Below are 24,467 nucleotides of genomic sequence, written 5' to 3' on the forward strand. Positions count from 1 at the left end.
GTAGAGATTTTTATCTGAGAAAATCCTTCAGATGTTGATATAAGTTATGTGACAATTTGTTTTTGATAAAGGTTTTACTTTCTCGTTTGAATTTTCCCTGTGTTGACTTTCGTCGTCATTTTCCGGGTAATAGGACATGCCAATGTCACTTGACTCGCCACAGTGTGTTTGACTAGCGATGGAGTGCATTCGACTTCCGGTCAGTTTTGATCTCTCTGACTTTCCTAGTCTTCATATGACCGGTAAGTGATTCCACTTCCTAAGACTGCGGATAAAGTAAAGATTTCGTTATACAGTGTGCAATGTACAGCGAATTAAATCAATTCATTAGAAGAATGAAAGTTTTCGACTTGCAATCAGCCTAAAGAATTTTTAGTTTGGCTAAAAAAAAATCATGTCCGCATCTCTTTTACAGGAAATTAAAAAATATAAATAAATGAAGGATAGATAAGTGTTCAAATTAGATTACTTCCGCAAGATTTTCAAGTTTGTATTTTAGAAAAAAATTCCAAAATTGTAATGTATTTAATGTTAAAGTATGTTTCAAGAAAAGTTTGAATTGCATAACATGTGATAGCTGAATTTTCAAAACTGGCATTATGATAAACAGCGGTAATTTAGATATTATGATTTCTGGGTATCCGTATCCAATTAACTTCTCCAAAGTCTAATAAATCTACATAATGTACCAAGTTCCAAGTAAGAAATCAGCGTCCGCCATTTTGTTATAACCATGCTACCTACGATTAGAATAGCATATAAAGATTTCAACACAACGTCCGCCATTTTGATATATCCACGCTGACGACTATTAGAATATCATGTAAAGACTTCGACACAGCGTCCGCCATTTTGCTAGATCCACGCTGCCGACTATTAAAATATCATATAAAGACTTTAAAACAGCACCCACCATTTTGTTAGATCCACGCTACCGATTATCAAAATATCATCATAGAAAGACTTTAACACAACGTCCACCATTTTGTTATAACCACGCTACCGACGATTAGAATACCATAGAAAGACTTTAACACAGCGTCCACCATTTTGTTAGATCCACCCTTCCGACTATTACAATATGATATGAAGACTTCAACACGGCGTCCGCCATTTTGTTAGATCCACCCTGTCGACTATTACAATATGATATGAAGACTTCAACACGGCGTCCGCCATTTTGTTAGATCCACCCTGTCGACTATTACAATATGATATGAAGACTTCAACACGGCGTCCGCCATTTTGTTAGATCCACCCTGTCGACTATTACAATATGATATGAAGACTTCAACACGGCGTCCGCCATTTTGTTAGATCCACCCTGTCGACTATTACAATATGATATAAAGACTTTAACACAGCGTCCGCAATTTCGCTAGATCCACGCTACCGACTATCAAAATATCATCATAGAAAGACTTCATCATAGCGTCCGCCATTTAGTCAGATCCATGCTGCTAACTATTACAATATCACATAGCGGCCGCCATTTTGTTAGATCCACGCTGCCGACTATTAGAATATCATATGAACTTCAACATAGCGGCCGCCATTTTGTTAGATACACGCTGCCGGTTATTAGAATATTATAGGAAGACTTCAACGCAGCGTCCACCTGACAGGTGAAAAAATAGCTTTCTAAAAATTAACTCCTACGTGAAAAATTTATTCCGGATAAGATCCTTTGGAATTATAAGGAAAATTAACTTTTTTGAGAAAATAATTTTCCTTTTAAAAAATTTCAAAGAACTGTAATAAAATTCTATAGAATTCTTATTGATTATATCCCGTAGGATATTTTAAAAATAATAATTATAAAGAACTTAGATTTCCCGTGAGATTTTATTAAAGTTTTGTTAAAATCATATAGGTAATTGGTCTTTCCCGTAGGAAAATTATTTTTCTATTAGGAATACTTATAATTTCCATTAGTGGAACTCTTCAAATTAAAGGCGCGTAAAGTCGTGATACCGGGACAACATACGTAAACATTACTTAGGCATACGTAATATAAATTATGGTATCGAATACATATTATAACCGACTGCAAACCACGACACTGATTAAAATTCTAAAGGCAAATTTAGGAATTGATTATTCTTACAAGAAAACAGACGAACTTATTAAACTATGTGAAGGAGTGCAGGTACTAAATCTGTCAAATCTGACCGATATAAAGCATCAATCGCAAGAAGAACTGTGAAGGGAAAAACCAATATGCACATCCGACACAATAACTTTTCTTGTAATTAATGGGATTCATATGTTATCAAAATTATTCTGTCAGACTATGAAGACATTCTATTTTATCCTACAATTCGGACAGGTTCATATGGCATGGACTTTGTAATCGTTCATGTATCCCTTCTCTCTCTCTCTCTCTCTCTCTCTCTCTCTCTCTCTCTCTCTCTCTCTCATTTTCCAATATTTTAGACTAAGTTATATATTTGCCAAACTGCCTTTCTTTTTTAGACGTGTATAACACTAATTAACACAACAAATGCGTTTCCAAACTGCATCTAAGCTATATTTTGAAAATTACAAAATATTGATTGACTTAGGACAGAGAACATCGTTGTTTGGAATTTTTAGAATAGGTGTAGGAGAGTTTTAGAAAAAACATGTAACATCCTTGATAAACTAGTGGTAGAATATTTTTAAAATGCAGTTTGACCAATGGCTATTTTATTTAAAAATACACAATGTGCTTTAACTTAGAAAAAGGGGGATGCTATGAACGTTTCGTTTATGTCCCAGTAATCTCGCACTTGCTCGCGAGACTTGTGCATTTTCTTACCAATGACGCTCAAGAGTCATCAAAGCGCGATAACTCTAATGAGCTGGTAATGAGAAGTATTCTCCCCCAAAGTGTCGGAGGTGTATTTCACACCTGTCAGGTGCGAATCCTCTTATGAAATGTGGCGTTGCTGTCTATACCTGATATTCAATTACAACTTCCCATTCATTTCATTTATTTATTTATTTTCTCCGCATATACCAGATACAGTACATATCATGAATCAGTGTAATTGGTTATGAATACCTATAATATATATATATATATATATATATATATATATATATATATATATATATATATATATAGATAATAGTTACTTTTCGCAATGATCGGTAAAAGTACAGGTAAAAAATAAAAATGAAACACGAAGACGTTTAGTAAAGCTTTAGCGCTTTCATTTCAAATCTTCAGAAGCTTTACATTTTTAAGTAACATAGCGACGTTACGTCACAAACCGCTGTTTATATATATATATACTGTATTTATATATAACTTAAATTTATGCAATGATATTACTGTATAACGTTATGTAAGTTTATGCACTCTCCATATACTGTTCCTGTATGTATTATATCTATATATCTACTGTACTGCCTGTGAATATATATATATATATATATATATATATATATATATATATATATATATATATATATCTGTGTGTGTGTGTGTGTGTTTGTAAACGCTGTCAACTGAGAACCGACGTCAGGTTACACAGCAACAACTGAGGTCACAAAAATCAAGTGAGAACCACAATCCGGTCCTCACTTTAATTTCTCTTCAGAAATGCTCAAAACCATGCCATAAACCATATATATAAAAATTAATGCATGGACCAGTTGGGGGTGTTTTTTAGTTTTGTGTATGTGGTGTGTATAAAATTTCCAGTCAGCCAGCATGGCCGTATACACACCACGAGGCGTAATACGCATGCGCGTGTTAAAACGGAAGTTTACATGCCCTCTTGGTCATAAAAGCGCTTCAAAACATAAAGATCAAGGACAATCAATGTCACCCAAACAGATGAAGGTATATGTTATTTATTTTTCATTTTATTGCTTATTAGGCAACATATCATAGATTCAGGATCTTATTTTACAAACATAATGTTACATACATACTATCAACTCGTAAAATGTATTTAAAGTTATATCCAACGCACGAAGTCAATTAATTTTACTAAACAAACGTAAACATCATTGACTTTCATATAAGTATGAGCAACAGAAGACACAGCAAAAAAAATAAATAGAATACTGAAGGCATTTTCATGTGTATATCATCATACGATAACCGTCATACTCAAACGTACGTCATTTCGATGAATTATCTCTGCAACGATGGAAATCACAAAATTAACACATACATACTTTCAACTGAGGACATGTGACAACAAAACATGAACAGTAATTTAAAGGCATTTTCACTTGATTTTGTCGTGTGATGACCTTCTCATTCAAACGATATGTTTCAAATACATAGCAGGCACATTTCCACAGCGATTTGCCGATGAAATATCCGTGTAGATGTATAAATGACAAAATTTCCCATACATACGATCAACCGAAGACATGTTGGCAGAAACATGCATTGAAGACTCTGAAGACATTTCTATTTGAATTTTATTAAATTATGTCAATTTTCTTCCAACGATCGGTTAGAAATGCACAATCAATATACCATGCTTATAGCATGAGGTTTTAAGAATTTCCACTGTAAACATGGAATCCAAAAATGTTCATACACACTGTCATACCGGAGACAACATATACAGTAAAATAAAATACAATTTGATCAAACTGCAGCTAGAGCTTACACAAATCACAGGGCTGGCCAATTTATAAAATCACGGACTATTCAATTCTTTTCATCCGACTCTTTTAAACATTCAAGTTGTGTAGCACTAAAACTGACAAAATTACTTTGTACATATGCACATGATTGATTGATTGAATATTGTTTAACGTCCCTCTCGAGAATATTTCACTCATATGGAGACGTCACCACTGCCGGTGAAGGGCTGCAAAATTTAGGCCTATAGATACTCGGCGATTATGGCCATTGAGCAGGGGGAGATCTTTATCGTGCCACTCCTGCTGTGACACGGGACCTCGGTTTTTGCGGTCTCATCCGAAGGACCGCCCCATTTAGTCGCCTCTTACAACAAGCAAGGGGGTACTGAGGACCTATTTTAACCTGGATCCCTACGGGACGTACAGGAAGAGAAGCATTTTCAAGATTCGGTCTGCCACAGTAAAAATCATAGCAAAATTTGGCGGTTTTCTTCTACCATGCCATTCAATTAATTCATTCACACCAGGCGCTGATCCAGGATTTTTTTTTCTGGGAAGGGATGAAGGGTTCCACCTTTACCCCCCTGCAAAATTTTAATTTCAATTTGAACAAGCAAAAAAGAAAAAAGAAAAAACACCCTAAAAGATTCCCAGAGGCGAAACCCTAATCCGTGTGTGTTGCGGGGGGGGGGGGGGGGGGGGGGGGGGGGAGGGCTCTTTGAGATCTGCGCATTACACTTACCCTCACCCCACCCCCGACAAAAAAAATCCAACTCAATTTTTGTTTGACAGTTAGCAAAAATAAATAAATAAATTCATTCTCGAATCGTAAAATTCCTAATCTGTGGGGGGAGGGGGTGATACAATGTTTTATGTTTTTCAGTGTGTCTTTTTGCAACCAGGTATTTACAATTGTTACTTGACTTACAAGAATTCATGTATTTTGAATTATTCAAGATGTTCTATAATTAGAATTTTGTTTGCATCAGTGATCATGTGCCTATAAGCTAGACTACTACTGGGAGCAGCTTGAATAGTTCCATATAACATATGATTGTTATACCTTTAAAATTTATTAGTCCCCTACCGATGAAACCAGGGGGACTATAGTCTTTATCTCTGTCTTTCCATCAAACTACAGATCATGTTTGACTTTCGTAACTTTTGATCAACAGGTAAATATGCGACTTGTATTCGGTCGGGTTAGTGCTACGCTCGATCAGTGTTCAGGTGAGAAAACAGAAGACAGGAATTTATCCTGCAGATCCAACATAGCAATTATTATTTATCAAATTCGACTTTCGTTACTTTTTATCAACAGGTGTTAAAGTTAATATTTTTTAAACGTCTCTCATATTTATGATCGGGTTAGTGCCCCAATATATTGAAATCGAGGTGGGGGGAAAGGAAAAGACGGTAATGTAAGTAATACTGCAGATCAAATTGTAACATTCTATCCAGCAAAGCGTTTATTCTTAGTATTCTTGAAGATATAATATGCATGATTTCTCAAAATAATTCTATATGAAAAATAAATTAACATATCTATGTCCGAATTTTCTCGAAACGTATTTAGCACATTAAATAATATCCCTTAATGGAATTTTGGGTGCCGGTAGGGGACATCTATTGCTTGTACAATACTCTCAGAATGCTTGTTTCCCATGCGAATCTTTCCTATTCAATGTCAAACATTTCCAAATGCAATGTTTTTACAGAGCAGCAATAGTTTACATTTGTTTAAATGTTAGACAGTTACTGTAGAGAACTATCCAAGATAATTTCACATTGTAGTTAACTGGCATCAAATTTTGTCACATTGAAAAATAAAAGGTATATTATATAAATATTGCATGTAGTTGAGGGTAACATTGAAAATTTCAATGTTACCCTCAACTACATGCAATATTTGTTTTATTATACTGAATGTTATGTAAACAGGAAAGCAGAAAGACTTACGTCTGTTGACATTTGATCAATCACTGTCATGCGATATTTTGTATATCGATGCGGGTATTCCCGTTTATTTCAAACGCTCAAATGACGTCGTTTAACAATCTACGGCGAACCGTACGCGCATAAATTTGACGCATGTGATAATTTTTTATAATATCACCCATCGTCAAGTACTGTTACCCGTTGCTAGATATTATCACCCTGGGGTGCGTGCTTTCTGTTCTCAGAGGGTAACAATATGTTTTTTCAAATGCTTCTCGACCAATCAGATTCGAGTATTTTACATGAAAGTATAATAAAACAAATTATTCTTTGAGTGGACTCAAGGGCAAAATGCATTTTGCTGAACCAAAGTGTTGCCTTCAGTCTAACTGCCTTGGGCAATAGTTTTGTTCTCGGGTCCAACAATGTGTGTTGCCCTCCAACTCAGTCAATTAATGTACATGTATGTATACTGTTTAGCTGCAATGATGTAGCCCTATCCGATTTTTTTTTATTCTGACGTTTTCGGGATAGGGCTACAATTCCATAGGATCTCCGTAATGGTGCAAAATAATTTTATGAATAACCGATAATAAGCTCCATGTATTAGTCCAAAATGTTGTTTACACCAAAAGGAGTACATACTTTGTGCTTGGGTATGTCTAGTAAAGGTGTTTTTCAGTAAACACCATGTACAGCTTGCAAAATTCTTCGTCTGCTCCGCCATGCTTGTTATTGCGAGATATCGTAGGTGGATCTACTGAAAAACCTAAACATTGAAAATCTGCGTGTAAATTTAGTTATTCGAGCCACTCCGACAAAGAAAGGAAAATCATATGGTTGCAGAAAGAATTTATACTCTGCTGTTTGCTTTTTAACTTGATATTAAATCTAATCCTTTTTAATACCGACGAAATAGCTTTCTCCTCCGTACTTGTCCATTGATGTAAATACTTATATGGCATATGCAAATAACTTGACAATCAGAATTTGAAACTTCAGTACATCAAACATGGTGCACAAATATGAATCGAGAAATTGGAATGTATCGAAATTGTTGAAAATGGTAGAGTAGAGCCTCACAAATCTTAAGTTGCAGGTTCTAAATTTATATCTTGACTAAGAAACATAGAATATCATTTTATTTACGTAAAGAAAGTCAGCGAATGTTGAGAATGATAAAAAATGTTGCGGGAGTGATCACTCCCGCATTTGCACCATTACGGAGATCCTAAGGAGTTGTAGCTCTCTCCCCCCAAAAGAAATTGGAGAGGGCTTTATTATTGCAGCTAGTATACTTTTACACCCTTATATAAATATTCATCTTTATATTTTTTACAAACAAAGAATCCAACAAAATGAATTTTTGTTTGACTGGACTAACAATTTAGATACCAACCAGTCTGCTAGTCAAACGTAAAAATTGTTGGACCGCACCATCTCAACTGATTAAAGACCCAATTTTAAGCCACCTCCCCATAAATTTACTTGCACAGATATCAATAACATACCGATTGTCAATCAAAGAAGAAACAATTGCTTAGGCCCTGATTGACAGATTCGGCCAAGCGTATCAACTGGGCATCCCAAACTGAGTGTGTTGATAGTAAGAGTATCTACCCCTGTCATCTACTGCAAAGTTAATTTCGTAGTATTTTTTTAACGTGAGACCATATCCAGAGATGAACTGCCGTGTTGTAAAATACTATTATATGGCTAGAGATACTTAAGTACAAATTCGTAATCTTCCAATGGCTAACATCCTCAAACTAATTATATACAATATAAATATGTAATTATAGGGTCGAGGCCTCTGCTGGTGGACTGTTAGTCCCCGAGGGTCTCTACAGCCCAGTAGCTAAGTACTTTGTTACTAGCTTAAAAATACGGATGTATATCTAATTGCTGTTATAAAATTTAGAAATTCATTTCAAGATTAAGGGATTATCTCCTTCATGCATAGCTCTTATCCTTGGACGAATTTGGCTCCACGTTTTTGGCACGCTGTTTTTGGCTATATTTAGCTCTAACACTTCATAGTTATTTCAGATTTCAAACATTTCGGTTGAGCATCACTGAAGAGACATTATTTGTCGAAATGCGCATCTGGTGCATCAAAATTGGTACCGTATAAGTTTTACATACAAGTAAAGTCAATAAAGATAAATAATCATAAACGATTCAATGCAATGAATATTTTTTTTATTTGAATTTCTAAAATGATGGCTAGATAGATTTTCAATTTATTTTACGTTCCATCTATGATTCCGTGGGGATCCGGGTTAGAATAGGTCCTCAGTACCCCCTTGCTTGTTGTAAGAGGTGACTAAATGGGGCAGTCCTTCGGATGAGACCGAAAAAACCGAGGTCCCATGTCACATCAGGTGTGGCACGATAAAGATACCTCCCTGCTCAAGGGCCGTAAGCGCCAAGCATAGGCCTAGATTTTGCAGCCCTTCACTGGCAGTCTCCATATGAGTGAAATATTCTCGAGAGGGATGTTAAACAATATACAATCAATCAATCAATATTTCTCTGTGAATAGCATTTAGCACCTTGATAGATCCTTGTCACTCCAGTTAAATAACAACTGTTTTGTTTAGGCCCTGCCTACTTATGGCCATGAAATTGGTCTTTACCACTCATCCAATCTCAGCAGAAATCAGAAATGACAGAAGTGCAGTTTGACATAAATGGCTGTTTACTACACGAAAATATACTCATATTTGAATGAAGGGTATAACAAAACAGTTATTGGCTAGGATTTAGTATCGTGATTTTTGAATCTTCAGACAGAAATGTCGACCTCAGCCTTTGAATTTGGGCAACATTTCTGTTTGAAGGTCCAGCAAATCATGTTTCCCTTATATCAAGTCTATAACTGTATAATATAATAACTGTATAATATAATATAATTGACCTTAATCAGTAAATAATCTTTTGTTTTATTGTTGTCAAATTTTAATTTTATTCATAACAGAGACATTAATGAAGGAGAAGAACTATTATATGATTACGGACTAAAGTCTTATCCATGGAATTCTAAGGTACATTGATAATTTACATTTAAAGTCATTTTTGGATTGTATACTTTTAAAAAGAAAGATGTGCCCTCCACACAAATGTGGGGACCTGTTTTAAAGTGCAAATTTTAAGATTTTGAATCATCCATTGAATGCACACTTATTCAGGATAAAAACAAATCTGGTAAGTCTGGTTTAAATTATTATATTACGATGGTCTTTTGTTATAGAAGACCTTACATTTTTCTTTTTACTTTTTAGCCGAGTTGCATAACAAATCTCGGCTTTTAAATTGGTGAATGATGGGCGTCCAGTCGGGCGGGCGGCGTCCACAATTAGCTTGTCCGGTCTCTAACTTTCATACTTGTTGGTGCATCTTTGTGAAACTTACATAACATGATCACAATTCCAAAAGAGGAAGGTTCCTATTTATTTTTGTGTCCAAAGGTCAAGGTCACATTGTCACTAAATGCCATCTAGATTTGAGCTTGTCCGGTCTTTAACTTTCATACTACGAGAGGCATCTTTGTGAAACTTACTTAACATGATCACATCCAAAAGAGGAAGGTTCCTATTTATTTTGATGTCCAAAGGTCAAGGTCACTTTGTCACTAAATGCCATAGATTTGAGCTTGTCCGGTCTCTAACTTTCATACTACTAGGGGCATCGTTGTCAGATTTGCATATTTTGATCACATCCAAAAGAGGATGGTTCCTATTTATTTTGAGGTCAAAAGGCCAAAGGTCAAGGTCTCTTTTTCACTATATACTGTAGATTTGAGCTTGCCTCTAACTTTTATACATGTACTTGCTGATGCATGTTTATCAGACTTCAAATCCTGATGACATTCAAGATTCATGTTGCTTTTGAAATCCAAAGGTCAAGGTCATTATCACACTAAATACCTATTGTGGCCATTCAAAGCTTCATACTTATAAACTATATTAAATACGTGCATGTTTTTACTTTGTGAATAATTTTCCAAACTGCAACCTGGCTATATGCATCTTTGATGCGTTTTAGCGATTTTTTTTAGGTCACCTGAGTAAACTCAGAAATGAAGCATAAATGGGACAAGGGGGACATAAATTGTAAATTTCAGGACTCCAGCACCCCTGGGGCCCTAGGGGTAGGGCAAAAACTGTTTAAAATTGACCAAAATCTTTATTTTTGGTCATTATGTCATTTTCTGCTATAATTTAAGATTAAATTTCATAGCTTATTTGTGTATGCTTTTTTTAATTCATAGAGTATTTTGAACTTGGGGATTCTTAAAAAGATATATATGTGGTTATTGGTTACTCAGACTTGTCTCAATCTATATTTAACAAAAATTTGAAGTTCTTAATTTTTAAAAAAATTATTTCATTAATTTCAGGTAGTTCAATTTTGTTGTTGTTAAAATTCTCAACCAATATAGCCCAGATCTATGGTAGAGTAAAAACTATACCTAGTACCTGTTGAAGAAATGTAGTGATGAGTTCAGTTACTGCAGCAAGGCAATATTTTCCAGGATGGCCTTGTGAAATGTTTGTTTTGCTAATATACATATATTATTATTAATTATAATCTTCATTATGATGTAAAGATGTCATTAAGTACAGTCAACCCTAGGTTTCTCAAACCTTAATTGGGCTGAGGAAATACAAAGGTAATGCGAGGATTCGAGACATTGATATTGAGGTTAAAATACATAAAGAGACAGTGATTGGTATTCCAACTCACTTCCATATATATATGCATACATTATGATATTTGAGATATCGATATTCGAGATATCAAAGTTCAACTTTATTTTAGTAAATGCTATTGCTTTTTTATTTAAAATGTCACTCAGTGCTTATGATATACCTTTGGACTTTAAGGAGCTTGAAATATACTTGCAGGTGGCAGCATGAAGGAGACCCAGGTGATGATACCTGTTGATGTATATGCAGCTGATGATGTCAACATAGAAATTAACTCTGTTGATCCAAATGACAAGGTACAAAAATTCAAACTTGTTTTCATTTCTAGCGAAATAGTTATATAGGTCAATGCGATGTACCCGTAACCCCATGTATATAGAAAATATAAATGCATTGGGTACTTTCATTAGTGTTATGTCAAATTTTTACCATAGCCTACATATATTTGGCAGACTGAATATTCATGGGATTAGCATAGCAACTAAATCAACTGAGTCATGTCCAAAATTTCTAATTTTAGAGAAGTTTTGACTAAATCTACCTAGCTTTTAGATTTATTACTAGTTCTGTATCTAATATGTTTTGAAATTCTACAGGAAAGAGATGGCCTCCCTGTTGTCTTGGTACTCACAGGCTTTAATGTAAAATAAAAGGTTAGTAGCATATATTTGTATTGGTCTAGTGATGGGTAAAAGTAACAAAGGTTGAGGTTTTGCTATAATCATTAGGAATTCTACTCTTTACAGTTTAACTTCTAAACTCTTTTGGGTTCATTGATTGAATATCTAAAAGTTATTTCTGTTTTGTGTAACAAAAACTGATGTTGCAGGGAAATCCTTTATCTGCCCCGAAGGTCAAAATTTGAACAATATTTTCCATCCTGTAACTTTTCATCAACGTACCTGGAAATTCATGCATTTTTAAAAGGAATAATCGATTTTGTACGGAAGCCGATAGGTGCCAGGGTATAAAATTAATATTTATTTAACTGGCGGCCGCCACTTAATTTATGTGGCGGCCGCCACTTAATTTAACTGGCGGCTGCCACTTATTATCTGGCGGCCGCCATATAGATTAACTGGTGGCCGCCAGTTATTTTATCTGGCGGCCGCCACTTAATTTATATATGGCGGCTGCCAATTGCAAAAGCAATGTAATTCGTATCACTGAGTGATTATTTTGGAAAAATTTAGAATAGTACGCAAACAAACAGAATCGTTTTTCAAAATGTATAGGGACAGTCGGAGGAAAATTGTCTTCTACAATTGTTGACAAGCAGAAAAGGAACCTAAAATGTCTCTTTTGTCCAAACTTCGTACTCCTAAATTGGAGGGAGGGGGCTCCGTTCATCCTTCAATTGATCAGTTCATTCATTATTACATTTTTACCAGTCATTACTACCACCAAAAGAGTGGGGTGGGGGCCAATCCGCCAATTAACCTTATTTCACATGTGAAAATAATTTAGTTTGCATGTGAAAATAACAGAATTGAACGTTGTCAAAAAAAAGGAGGGTCAGCCCCGTTGTTCTACGTATTTAACAGTACAATCGAAAAACAATAATTTAATGCTCTTACTTGTAGATATATATATATTTATATATATTTATATATATATATATATATATATATATATATATATATATATATATATATTAAAAGAAATAGAATAAACAGTACACAAAGTTAAAAATTTAACGCGTTAAATTTTTAACTTTGTGTACTGTTTATTCTATTTCTTTTAATATTTTATACCGGACACTGTGATTTTTTTAAAAACACAATTAGGATATATATATATATATATATATATATATATATATATATATATATATATATATATCACACATACATATTACTAAGCATTGGGGAGGGATTGCACCCCTTTCATTTTGAGAGAGAGATAGAGAAAGAGAGAGGAGTTGAATAACTGGTAACAGCCATATAAATGATTTAAATTGAGTGACGACCGCCACTTATTATAGGGCGGCCGCCAGTTAATTTATATGGCGGCCGCCAGATAATTAACTGGCGGCCACCAGATAAGAAGTGGTGGCCGCCACATAAATTAAGTGGCGGCCGCCAGTTAATAAGTGGTGGCGATCAGTTAAATTAAGTGGCGACTGGCACATAATTCAAGTGGCGGCCGCCAGTTAAATAAATATTAATTATATACCCTGGCACCTATCGGCTTCCTTAGTTTTGCTCTATAATCTCTTCATGCACACAATAAAGATGTTTCTCTGTTAAAGAAAGATTTTTTATTTTTCTGATTGTCAGAAATAAAAAAATTGAAATAAAGCTTCACAACCTTGAAGTTTTTTTTTTTATTTATCTCCCGGTCTTATTGTTTAAGAAAAAATTGGAGAAAATTGGTCAGAGTTTGAATGCAAGAGTTACAAAAAAATTTGACGATAGTTTAACTGTAAGCCATGTTATAGCTAAAGCAGGTGAATTTTTAATTTACATAATTTTACATCTTATTTTAATTGAAGACACAGAATTGAACTAGTATATAATGCAACTGATAGGCAGAGGATTCCACATTCATGTTGAGGCAAAGGAATAGCTTCGTTAGACTTGGGAGAAAATTAGTTGTGTTAAACTTACCTGTTGAGAAAAGTACATATTAAGATTTAATATCGTCTTAATAACACATGAATTTGAATGACATTATTAGGTTTAATTTGTTGTCTGGGACTATTTCACTGCAAAACTAAATTCGGATGAAAAGATAGATAATTCAAAATAAGATATTTTAAGAGATGCTAAAAATATGAAATACTAATTTGTTTTTGTGTACATGAGAACTGAAACATTTCTCTCATTGAATATACATTAACTCTTTAAAATCTTCAGTACTACTGGATATTTAATTAATAGGCAAACTGAATGAGTTGTTAGGATGAGCAAGGAAGTCTCAACCAAAATTGTGAAATTAATGGTCCTTGAGTATGGGGTTTTGTTTTGGTAGGGGGTCTCTATTGTCAGATGAAATATGAAGTATGCATTCACATTTTTAAAATGTTTTTTAAATATCTTGATTCTGTGTAGAATGAACTTAATTGGAGTATGGGAAAACATTTTACAAGCATGAAGATAAATATCTACCAACTCCCCCCACCCTTTTCATGAATTGTCGAAAACTTAAATACTCTTCAGATTCCCCACCTAAAAGTAATCCATATATTTTTATGCCCCCAAGATCGAAGATCAAAGAAGTATTTTTAAGTCACTCATAGTTGTCAGTGTGGTTGTCTATTGTAGTTCCTTGTTTGTAAGCTTTTCAACTTTTTTAACTTCTGAAATTATTTAACTTTTTAGCTCACTTGAACTAATAGCTCAAGATAGCTCAAATAAGCTTTTCTGATCGCCTGTTGTCCATCGTCTGTAAACTTTTTACATTTTTGACTTCTTCTCCAGAACCACTGCGCCAATTATAACCAAACTTGGCCAAAATCAACCTTGGGTGAAGGGCTTTCAAGTTTCTTTAAATGAAGGGTCATGCCCCCTTCAAAGGGGAGATAATCACAAAAATAGGTTGGGGGTCATTTAAAAATCTTCTGAAGAACCGCTAGGCCAGAAGAGCTGAAATTCACATGAAAGCTTCCTGACATAGTGCAGGTTCAAGTTTGTTAAAATCATGACCCCCGGGGGTTGGATAGGGCCACAATAGGGGATCAAAGTTTTACATACAAATATATCTGAGAAAATCTTTAAAAATCTTCTTCTCAAGAACCACTTAGCCAGAAAAGCTGAGATTTGTATGAAAGCTTCCTGACATAGTGCAGATTCAGGTTTGTTCAAATCATGGCCCGTGGGGGTAAGATGAGGTGACAATAGGGGACCAAAGTTTTACATACAAATATATAGGGACGATCTTGAAAAATCTTCTCAAGAACCACTGAGCCAGAAAAGCGACGATTTACATGAAAGCTTCCTGACATAGTGCAGATTCAAGTTTGTTAAACTCTTGACCCCCTGCGGCTAGGATGGGGCCACAATAGGGGATCAAAGTTTTACATAACTAATAAATAGATAAATATCTTTTTAAAAAAATTCCCTAAGAACCATTGGATGAAAGAAGTTTACATTTGCACGAAAGCTTCCTGACATAGTGCAGATTCAAGTTTGTAAAAATCATGGTCCCCGGGGGTAAGCACCAGTAGGGGATCAAAGTTTTACATACAAATGTACATTGTATAGGGAAAATCATTAAAAATCTTCTTCTGAAAAATCACTCAGCCAGAAAAAATTACAATTACATGAAAGCTTCCTGACATAGTGCAGATTCAAGTTTGTAAAAATCATGGCCCCTGGGAGTAAGTTCGGGCCACAATAGGGATCAAATTTTTACATGCGAATATATAGGAAAAAATCTTTAAATATGAGCAAAGGTGACTCAGGTGAGCAATGTGGCCCATAGGCTCTTTTTTAACTTCTCTGAAACTACCTGGCCAATCTTTGTCATTCAAACTGGTTAGATTTGATATTTTGTTCATAGACTGTTGTATTAGCATATCAATTTTCATAAGAAATGAAGGAAAAAACTTTGTGGATGTAAATATGATTTGATTAGGATGTAAAATCATTGGTGGGGATACCCATGAATTCCACAAAAATTGAGGTACAACAAATTCTAATGTTTCCACAGTATTTATTTGAATAAAAGCAATTTAGGCTGTATTTTTCAGGACCAATATGAGATAAATAGTGACTATTTATCTGGAGTTGTGCACAATGAGCCAAAATTATCCAGATTAGCAAGAAATGGCAGTTTATTAGAAGGAATGAACTTCCTACTAGTTGGATTTCCTTCAACTTAGGTAGGTTGTTAATTTATATTGTTATATTCAGTAATATATTCTCACTGTATAACTATATTGACGAATAGTCAACAATTGAAATGGTAGCCCATCCAATAGATATTGACCAGTCAATATTTTTTTTAATACTGACCGGATAGGAATAATATGGAGATAATATTCTGATAATTTCAATGTATTGCATCCAATTTATAGATTCGTTGACTGACGTAAATAAACCTTCGCGAATCAAAAACAATGTGACATCATAATAGGTAATTAATCAAGACACATAAACAACGGATGCACAGTGCAACGGTTTGCTCGCAGAATTAACAGATACAAGGATTTGTAAATGATTGGTGAGTAAAATACCCAGCTAGTATGTCTGTAATATAATTCCTGTGAGTGAAGGAGTATTATCAGAGTCTGTTTGGATGACAAGGATAATTTTAGAATGTGGATGACATTGATAATGTGAGCCCCCTAATCAGTGTTGCCCTCAATTTCAGTCAAGATTTGTAGAATATGTTTCTCCCAATTTTTCCTTTAATTCTTGCAGTTCTTCCAGGTATATTTGATTGACAGTAATTCTTAAAATAAAAAAAATACATAAATAAAATATCATTTATTTTGCAATTGGTGACATATTTTAAAACAGATGTAATTCATCCATAACTAATGAGCTAGTGATACTACAATAACAAGAAAAGAAAATTACAGGATTTTTTCTTCTCATTATGCAACTGGTCCCATAATTAGTACCATACCCAACACCAAAAATATTGATATCCCCCCCTTCCCCCCAATTTTGAGACTGAAAATAACCAATTTAATCGCCATAAGCAGACTACAGTAATAGTGGAGTGTCAGGGACAAACAATTTATTTTAATTTGTTATAAACAGAATTTGTTATATATCTGATGAGTTTATAATGCTTTTCAAGACTAGGCAGAATGAAACTTACTGAGCTGTAAGCATAGATTCACCAGAAGTTTGTAACTATGAAACATTGTATGAATTGACTTAATACTAGTTACTTATTTAAGGAATAAACTGGAATAATACAATCTAGACTGCCATAGCTCTCTGTATTACATGACTCTGTCTTATGTGATCATATTTAGTCCCATCCAATGTAATATTCTACATAAAAACACTATTAAGTGACCTTCTGCCTTAGGATATGAGCAACTGTGATTTTTAGTACCAAAACGAAATCTAAACTGTTTTAAGTGACTTTGAGACAAATCTATTTGTTTACTCCAGTGTTCGTAATTGAAAAATGGTGTCCCAAGTTGACTAAAACATTATATTGTTTTGTTTTGATAATTACATGTATATAAAGTCTTTACTCTTTTTCTCATAAAGGTCATTATCAATTAACTAGGCGTTTGATGACTCGGCAATCCGAGTACTCGTACCATGTCCTTACAATGACTTGTAAAACCCTGTATATACAGCAATTAATTTGACCTCTAAACAGCAATTTTTTTTTTTTGCATAAATATCTGGACATTTGAAAAAGCACTTTTCAATTTATGTATTTATATAAAGAAATCATGTAATCAATCTGTCTTTGAAGGATATATTGGGGGCATAGCCTATCTTAGTCAATAAATATAAATGGTAAATTGCAAGTCAGACACCTGGAACATTGTTTGAGATATTTTTTTTATGCAGTTAATGTTCAGAATTATCTTGATTTATTAGTGATGAAATTTCCTGTGAAACACTTTGTAAAAGTGTACAAAAATTTGCATGGTTACAGATAACATAACCAAGGTGTGCATTACCTGCCAGCCAAAAATACATTAACATACTTTTATATTCCATCTGTTTCAAGAATTTTATTAATATAGTTGATGAATCAACTCCCCTTATACCATTTTGTAAGTAATTTTTTACAGCATAAAAGCATCTAAAATTTTAAAAATCAGTCACATGTGCATTAATTAAAAACTAGTTTTTAGATATAGATAACATTTCTGGAGTTAGTATAGTTTCAGGAATGAGGAAGCCCTGGAGGCTAGTCTTGGACTGTTTAAAAGGGACTCCCTGTCTTGTGTGACTTTTTTCTTCTTAGCCTCTTGAATGGTCACATAAGACTGTGAGTCTAGACTGTATTTGTTAATATTAGAATAAATGCTATTTGTTCATATGATATAAAATCCCCAATATCTTTCTGTTTTTACATTATTTTTTCCATTTGAATGGCTATGGGTACCATTTCCAATTGTTTGAAAATAAATCATGTTTTATAGCATTTCGTTTAACAAATATTGCTAAAATTTGTTTCATATTATTTCTTCATCAGAGGTTAAGGATTTGATTACTATTCAGTCCAAGGAGATGCCAATCAGCAGTGAGTCCATCATCATCATTCCAGATGGAATGAATGAGGAAGTTGAGGCATACCTCTTGCAAGTCCAAAAACTGAGTAAGTTTTAAATCATAGATATATGCTAATTATGTCCTATTTTTATCTTTAGGTATTGTTAGTATGTTCAATTTTAATTGTCTGAGCTTTGTCAGATTCAAACACAGGGGCTAAGCCCGTTTTGGGCCCAAACTCTATGATACCATGATAAATATAGAGAGGGGTCTAACTCTGACCCAGATAAAAAACTAACCACTTGGTCCAAATGCCAAAAAATCTTAAACTATGTACGCTATGCGTAATTTGTCGTTTTACTTGCATAGATTAATGTTTAACTACTTGCATGCCAAATTTCAAGCCACATGTTCTTATAATAAAAATATACATCATTGTTCTCTTGATTTCACTTGTTTATTTTTACTAGGACATTTACCAGTCCAGGTCACGGAGTCGTTTCTCGCCTATGACAGCAGCAATCATTGAAAAGGGAATAGGGACTATCGTACCAAAGTACAGACCGAGAAAAAATGAATAAAAAGAAAAGTACCTGCCATGTGCACACTTTTTGGCCGTTGTTGTAGCTACAGACTTATGGAAGCACCAAAAGTCATGTCCAGCAAACAAATCTCAACGAAATTTAAAATATCCTGTATGTGAAGGACGTTTGCTGTTACCCTGTGACTCTGAATTTTCAAAAAAACTACATCAAATTGTTTAAAAAATTTCTTGCTATCTCCTTTGTATTTTAATACATATCTAACATGTAATGATAATGAATTATCATAGAAAGGTTAATTTATGTTCGTAAATACATGTAAATGTACCGTTTATATACAAAGACCTTATCTTGTCGATTAAAGTTTTTAAAGTTGCTTTCATAATGAATTTTTCGATTAATTGTTAACATTAAAAAATAATCCTTATATTCATTATTTGAAGTAATAAATATTAAATCTATTTATCTTATACATTACAAACTGATATTTATATCCCCCAAACGAAGTTCAGGGGGGTATATAGGAATCACTATCTGTCCGTCCGTCCGTCTGTCTGTCTGTGTAGATTCGTGTCCGGGCCATAACTTCTTTGTTCTTTGACATAGGCATACCATATTTGATACATGAGTGTATCACCATGAGACGATGTGTCATACACCTTCATGACCTCCATATGACCTTGACCTCAAGGTCAAAATTAAAGGTTTTTACAATGGATTTGTGTCAGGGCCATGCCTTCTTTGTTCTTTGACATAGGCATACCATATTTGACACATGAGTGTATCACCATGAGACGATGTGTTGGGTACCTTCATGACCTCTATATGACCTTGAACTTTGACCTCAAGGTCAAAATTGATTATAGGGTTTTGACATAGTCATACCATAAGACATGGGTGTATCACCATGGGACTATGTGTCATGTACATTCATGACCTCTTTATGACCTTGACCTTTGATCTCGAGGTCAAAATTATAGGTTTATAACATGGATTTGTGTTCGGACTATACCTTCCATTTTCTTCTACAAAGGCATACCATATTTTTACACTCTGGAAAGTGGTAATTTATACCTATTAACAACACCTTTTCGGAGATTGGGGTAAGCGGGGGTATTCTTAGTGAGCATTGCTCACAGTACCTCTTGTTATTTTTGTACCCTAGAAAATGCTAATCCCGGAATCATTAATTTATATCTTTAAACATGTGTAAAAAGTATGGAAGACAACCTTAATTTTTGCTCGAATTGTCCTAGCTTAGCATGCATCTGGTCTAAGAATGTACTTAAGTCCTACATAAGCACGGTTATTGGACGTAAGTCATATATATTTACAAGTATCGATACTTTAACAGGTGTACGCTATGTACCCCATTGTTGTCTTAAAATTATGACGAAGATTAGGAAGTCTCCAAAGTTAGGATAGCTTTGTTAGCCGCACTTATGACTAAGATATGCTGTAAGTTCGTCTTAAAACACATATTAACTCTAGCATGCCCGATGATCGAGACAGTGACAAGAGTATCAAATACGTTTACAAATAATTAGTACTTCACAAAATCGGTAAACTGCAATTTAAAAGCTATTGCATATGATTCCTAAATAATAAATGTCATGATAACTTGAACGACGTACCGTATTAGTTTAATATGATCTTTGATTTAAACCCCTATCAAATCTGCCTTGGGATGATTGTAAAATTTCTTTTAAAAAATCGAAGGAAATATTGGTAGAAATATCTGCGGAGCTTATTCCATTGCGCAGGATAGGATCAGTTTGACCTCAGTAGACTCTGTGTACAAATGTATCAAAGCCTTCACTTGACGGTATATATTTAAACAAAAAATGCTTTTTTTTGGTGGTTCATGCGGATATGAAGGTAGCGGGCGTTTCAAGAAAATAGTACATCACATAGAAGGCAGCCAACTCTTCCATATATGAAAGGTTACTACAACTACATTTGAAAGTCTGACGTCAGTCTATGTACATGTAGTCCGTTCAGTCCGCGCTCTCAATGTAGGTAAAGTTTCGATCGATCACAAAGTAATCCACGCAAAGTCAACTTCAAAAGTATAAAATACGACACCATTTAACAATATAAACCATATTTATTATAATTATTTGAAAAAAAATAACATTCTCACTAAATGAACAAAATAATGCGTTTGGGGACAATTTTAAAAAGTTTAAGGAATGCGTATATCTATACGCGGACAAATTGGTTTAAACTAGTTAAATCTTGACTTGGTTTTATCAGTAGCTGTATGAACACAATCGGATTTCTTTAAAAAAGAGGGGAGAAAATTCTCGGTAAATGTACATATAAAATTGATCTCGGTTCGCTGTATGTACATATAGAATTGATCTCGGTTCGTTGTATGTACGAGTGGCTATCAAGTTCGTGGACAAATGCCATATAACAAAAAGTACTCGGTCGATTGCAATGAATTTTATTGTAATTTTTATTAGACATATTTTCTGTAAGTGTGGAAAGTTTCAATGTAATGCATTCTTGTAAAAGCTTAGTATACACTTTTATATATTTCACGATCAGTTACTTCGGCGCAAACTCCGCGCTTCGGTTAATGTCATGCGACGTTATTGTGCAAAGTGGTAATGTAAGACTATTATCCATTGCTTTCTAATCCATTTCTGGTGTCTCGAAACTCACGAAAGTACGGAAGCTTATTGCTGCCAATTGATATAAATTTTTGCTATGTCGTACGTACGAGATACTAAGTCGTACGAACGAGATACCAAGTCGTACGTACGAGTCGAGATAATAAGTCATTATTACGAGATAATATATCGTACGTACGAGATACTAAGTCGTACGAACGACATAATAAGTCGTAATTAGGAGATAATAAGTCGTATAAACGACATATACTAAGTCTTACGTACAGTGACGTAGCTTCCATTGAGGCAAACGAGGCAGCTGCCTCGGTAAAAAAAAACAACAACAAAAACAACCACCTTTTACGTTGTTAAAATGTCGATAGCTTCTGGGGGGCTGCGCCCCCCCCAGACCCCCTGCCTCGGTAATATTCGAACCCAAGCTACGCCTATGACGTACGACATAATAAGTCGTCATAACGAGATAATAAGTTGTATTTACGAGATAATAAATTGTAATTACGAGATAATAAATTGTATTTACGAGATAATAAGTCGTTATAAGGAGATAATAAGTTGTAATTTCGAGATGATGAGTCGTACGAACGACGTAATAACGAGATAATAACTCGTACGTACGAGAAGCAGAAAGTCGTACAAACGACATAAGTCGTTATAACGAGACACTATGTCGTAATAATGAGATAATATGTCACAATAACGAGATACTAAGTCGTAATAACGGGATAATAAGTCGTAGTAACGAGATACTAAATCATACGAAATAGATAATAAGTCGTAATAACGAGATAATAAGTTGTACGTACGACGTAATAAGTCGTAATAACGAGATAATAAGCCGTAATAACGAGATAATAAGTCGTACAAACGAGATACTAAGTCGTAATACCGATATACTAAGTCGTTATAACGATATAATTAGTCGTACAAACGATATACAGTGAGTCGTACGGGCGAGATATTTTAAAAGTGGTCTTAGCGAGATAATAAGCATAAAAAATACACTCATGAACACTTTAATCTTTTACATTTACTAAAAGCTACATATTCAAAGAGTAGGGTTTTTGACTATACCAGTACAGAGCAAGAATTTAGCATTGTCCTCACCTTCATTCCCTATGTCTCCAAAGGAAAACCGAATACTTTTGACACTATAATTTAAAACTTTTGTCATTTCTCCAAACTTTGATGGAGAGCATGTTCATTAGAATTTTTATACCGTGCATAGACATATAACGAAGAGGCAGTAGTAACTCTTACTTTTCATGAAAGCTTGTATAATACTTAATGATTTACTATGAACTATTTACCAATTCTAATTCTTATCAAGGTCAAGGTCCTAGAATTTGATTACAATCATATTTTAGATTGAAAACTTTTACAATGACAGAAACCATCAAGCTTATACTTGGTATGCTTGTGATCTTGCACCTGGGTCTTTATCAAGATTTTAAAACTTTCTCAAGAGATATTCCTGAAACTGTGACAATATGCTTGACACAAAGTACGTTTATGTTCTGACAGAGTATTATGAATCTCAAGGTGTCTAGGTCAAGGTCATGTAATTCAAATTACAGATTGTACTCATGGGAGTTGATCAAAGAAAACTGGAGCAATGCTTCTTGCTGAACAGGAACTAGGTCTTCATAAATTTTGAGCTCATTTGAAGCTAAAAGTTTCCTGGTGTCCATTTATTTATATTTATCTGTCCATCTGTAAACTTTTTGATTTTAAACTTATTTAGAACCGAAGGGCTCGGTGAATATTGTACTCCTAAGGTGTCTAAATCATTGTATTGACCTCAAAAACAGCAATAATTGTATATTGTCTCGTTTGTACGAGTTATTATCTTGCTATTACAACTTAGTATCTCGTTATTACGACTTATTATGTCGTTCGTACGACTTATTATCTCGTAACTACAACTTATATCTCGTTATAACGACTTATTATATCGTACCTACGACTGAGTATGTGTCGTTTATACGACTTATTATTTCGTAATTATGACTTATTACATATGTATGTCGTTCGTACAACTTAGTATCTCGTTCGTACGACTTAGTATCTCGTACCTACGACATAGCAAAAAATTATATCAATTGGCAGCAATACCCTTACGTACGAAAGAAACTGGATGAAACTTCTTCTAATCATAAGAAACAAAAAGCGCTATTTCTTTTGTCTTGAAATTATTGCGAAGTCGCAAAGAAATTAGTCAATCAGTATTGATCGTGTTGATATATACCCATAAGACCTATGGACATCCTATTTTGTCGTCGTCATTGATACTTTCTCTTTTTAGCTCACCTGAGCTGAAAGCTCAAGTGAGCTGTTCTGATCGCCTGTTGTCCGTCGTTTGTCCGTCTGTCTGTAAACTTTTTACATTTTCGACTTCTTCTCCAGAACTACTGGGCCAATTTCAACCAAGCTTGGCCATAAGCATCCATGGGTGAAGGGCTTTCAGGTTTGTTCAAATGAAGGGCCATGTCCCTTTCAAAGGGGAGATAATCACAAAAATGCAAAAATAGGGTGGGGTCATTTAAAAATATTCTCACGAACCACTGGACCAGAAAAGCTGAAATTTATATGAAAGCTTCCTGACATAGTGCAGATTCAAGTTTGTTGAAATCATGGCCCCGGGGGTTGAAATGGGACCACAATAGGGGATCAAAGTTTTACATACAAATATATAGGAAAAATCTTTTAAAATCTTCTTCTCAAAAAAGAGGGCCTCCGTGGCCGAGTTGTTAGAGCATTGCGCTCAAAATCACACGGCCTCTCACCTCTGGTCGGCGCGGGTTCGAATCCCGCTCGCACCGGTAAGTGAGAACGTTTCCCATATTACTTTCGCAAGGTCGGTGGTCTCTTCCCAGGTATATTAATTGTATCTGGGTTCTCTCT

The 24,467-nt window shown here is 34.5% G+C and overlaps 1 long non-coding RNA gene across 4 annotated transcripts; it reads left to right on the forward strand.

Annotated features, from left to right (window-relative positions):
- The first annotated feature begins 3,787 nt into the window (after nucleotides 1–3,787).
- Nucleotides 3,788–19,388, forward strand: LOC125657710 (uncharacterized). Of its 4 annotated transcripts, none has more exons than XR_008798478.1 (7): nucleotides 3,788–3,832; nucleotides 9,515–9,581; nucleotides 11,445–11,542; nucleotides 11,843–11,899; nucleotides 15,940–16,071; nucleotides 18,369–18,491; nucleotides 18,856–19,388. It is a non-coding gene; the product is annotated as an uncharacterized LOC125657710 (long non-coding RNA). The 4 variants fall into 4 exon arrangements; XR_008798477.1 differs by lacking the exon at nucleotides 3,788–3,832 and adding an exon at nucleotides 5,799–6,017; XR_007363447.2 differs by lacking the exons at nucleotides 3,788–3,832; nucleotides 9,515–9,581 and adding an exon at nucleotides 5,800–6,017.
- Nucleotides 19,389–24,467: the final 5,079 nt, after the last annotated feature.

This window comes from Ostrea edulis, chromosome 9 (genome assembly GCF_947568905.1).
Source record: "Ostrea edulis chromosome 9, xbOstEdul1.1, whole genome shotgun sequence".
Classification (NCBI taxonomy): Eukaryota; Metazoa; Mollusca; class Bivalvia; order Ostreida; family Ostreidae; genus Ostrea; species Ostrea edulis.